The sequence below is a fragment of the Protobothrops mucrosquamatus genome, unplaced genomic scaffold, assembly GCF_001527695.2.
Source record: "Protobothrops mucrosquamatus isolate PMUCROS unplaced genomic scaffold, P.Mucros_1.0 scaffold3522, whole genome shotgun sequence".
Taxonomy (NCBI): Eukaryota; Metazoa; Chordata; class Lepidosauria; order Squamata; family Viperidae; genus Protobothrops; species Protobothrops mucrosquamatus.
The window spans coordinates 112174-115258 of record NW_015389491.1 but is presented as its reverse complement, the minus strand read 5'-3'; positions in this window follow the sequence as shown (position 1 = coordinate 115258).

The window sequence follows — 3085 nt, the reverse complement described above, 5'->3', positions numbered from 1 at the left end:
CATTATTGGCCGTTTCTATTTTAAAATTATTTAAAACCAAATTAAAATTCCCCTTAGGCCAGTCCGGCTAGCTTAAATAGCCATGTCTTGAGGGCGCGGCGGAAGGAGGGGAGATCCGGAATCACCCGGATCTCTGGGGGTAGTTCGTTCCAAAGGGTGGGGGCTCCAACAGAGAAGGCCCTCCCCCTGGGGGTCGCCAGCCGGCACTGTCTGGCTGACAGCACCCTGAGGAGACCCTCTCTGTGGGAGCGTATCGGCCGATGAGAGGTAATCTGTGGCAGAAGGCGGTCTCGGAGATAACCAGGTCCGATGCCATGGTGCGCTTTAAAGATGATAGTCAACACCTTGAAGCGCACCCGGAAAGCCACCGGCAGCCAGTACAGCTCGCGCAGCAGCGGCGTTACATGGGAGCGACGAGTCACTCCCATCACCGCCCACGCGGCTGCATTCTGGACTAACTGGAGCCTCCAAGTGCTCCTCAAGGGGAGCCCCATGTAGAGAGCATTGCAGTAGTCCAGGCGGGAGGTGACAAGAGCGTGAGTAACTGTGCGCAAGGCATCCCGGTCCAGAAAAGGCCGCAACTGGTGAACCATAGAACTCTGGACCATTAAGATTTGTAGAGAAAGGGTTTGTGCTTCTATTATTCCCCCCTCCCCAAAGATCAACTACACACATAACCTTGTGCCAAGACGTGTAAGAATCTCAATCTTATCTTTTTTTTTTACAAAAGCAATACAATTTTACTACTCTTACGTTGGTGGAAAATCTGGGTCAATCTGACATTTTAGTTTCGAACAAACAAGTCACCCTGTTTGAAGGGTGCCACTACCTTTGCTCTTGAATGCTTATCTGCAGGAATTATTCTGCAAGATAGTGTAAGGATCCAAGTGCATCCTAGGCCACTCACGTTGCTTGACAGTGGACTGGCAAAAAAAAAAAAAAGAATTCTTCCAATCTACGAATATTAAACAGAGACGATCACTTGAAACGCGCTTATTGATTTTCAGCGAAACCAAAGTCAACGGCCCCTGCCAAGAAATACCTTCCTTTTATTCATAAAAGGATCAGGATTTCTAATTCTTCTTCTGAAATTGAGTTGTAGACTCACAAGGTGGCCTTGCAGTGAGAAAACATTTTTTTAAAACAGAGGGGTTTTGTTTTTTTAAAAAAAATCTTGCTTTCTGGAGCTTGTGCAGCAAAATGGTGGACCAGGTTGAACCATGATCAGGAACAGACGTCCAGAATTGATCAGTGGATTTTATTTCACTCCATCTGCAATGATCTTAGGACTCTGTTAAATTAGAAGTCTTGTTTGCCAAGTTAGAGTCACAAGCTTTTTCTACATCTGTTTCGAGGAAAGGTAAACACTTGGATTAATACTTCCTTAAGAGAGAGACAGACGTTCTGGCAAACTTGAAGAAGGCTGGAGTATGTTCCTTTTTGAAGAGGCCAATCCTGGATACAGGAGTTTTAGACCATTACATTCAACCTTTATTAACCTGTTGAAATTCATTGTTGGAATGTATATTTGTGCAACAGCTAGAGTTGTATTCAGCCAGTAGATGGCAGTATTTACAAATTTGGATCTATGGTATATTCTATTCTAAGTATCCTGTTTCCTGTTACAGATAAAACAGTTAAGCAGTAAAGCACATGGTGACAGTACACTTTGTTTGATCTATGGTGCTATATATAAAGAGACTTTCTAACATAATCAGTTCTACAGTACCTACATGAANACCCCTCTTCTTTGTGACAACCCCTCAAATATTGGAATACTGCTATCACATCATGCCTAGTCCTTCTTTTCTCTAGACTGGCCATTCTCAAATCCTGCAACCGTTCTTCATATGTTTTAGTCTCCAGGCCTTTGATCATCTTAGTTACTCTTCTCTGCACTTTTACCAAAGTCTCAACACCTTTTTTGTAATGGGGTGACCAAAACTGGATGCAGCATATTCCAGGTGTGGCCTTACTAAGGTTTTATAAAGCGGCACTCATACTTCACGTGATTTTGATTCTATGGCTCTGTTTATGCAACCCAGGATTGTATTAGCTTTTTGGGCTGCTGCCACACACGGCTGGCTCGTGTTTAAGTGATCGTCCACTGGGACTCCAGAGTCTCTCCCAACTGGATCAGAAAGAAGTTCTCAGGAACTAGTAAGTGTCTTTTCCAATTCACCCATTGGTTAAAAAAAAAAAAACCAGGGTTGTCCTTGTAATATTATGTTATTGTTTTGTTGTTAGGTTTACACCGTGGCTTTCCTTTAGGACAGCGGTTCTCAACCTGTGGGTCGGGACCCCATTTGGGGTCGATCGACCATTTCACGGGGGTCGCCAAGCAAGGCTGTCCGCCATTTTTTTCCCCCTTTTCCGGCGGGTGCCTTACCTCCCTTGGGCTGGGCCAGCTGGTGGTCGGCCTGCTCCGTCTCTGCCGCTTGCCAGCTACGCCTCGGCCGGCGCAGGGGGCGGAACCACGCATGCGCGGCACTCCCGGGCAGGGAAAATCCTCGACTTACGACCGGTTGGGTAGTCCTCTACTGACGACCGGTTTAGTCCTCGACTTACGACCAGTTTAGTCCTCGACTTACAACCGGTTGGGGTCGCGGCATTAAAAAGGTTGAGAACCACTGCTTTAGGAGCTCAAGAGAGCATAAATAGTGCTTCCTCCTCCCGTTTCCAGTCACCACAGCCCTGGTGATAGAGTTGTGGGGGGGGACTGGTAAAGCCAAAACAGCAGAGTAAACATGCTTTGCCATTTCAAGCGTCAGACCAAGCCAAGATTAAGTATGATTTGTGGTGGGTCGTAGAGAAGAGGAAGCGGTCTTCCAAAGTATGTGGCGTATCTTCAGCATAATTGAGATTAAAGTGACAGCACTGTAGGACAGCAGGAAAAGCTTCCCTTCTTGCACTTTTTTTTTTAGGCCTCCGTTCAGTGGTTCTTGAAACACCCCGGCGATGGAGAAATAAAACATAAGATAATATTGCTCACCGTAAGGAACGATGAGGAAAACTATGCATGTTGACACTGTACCACATGGGGTTCTTTTGGAAAATGGTTGCTTTTGTCCGAGAAGATATTTCA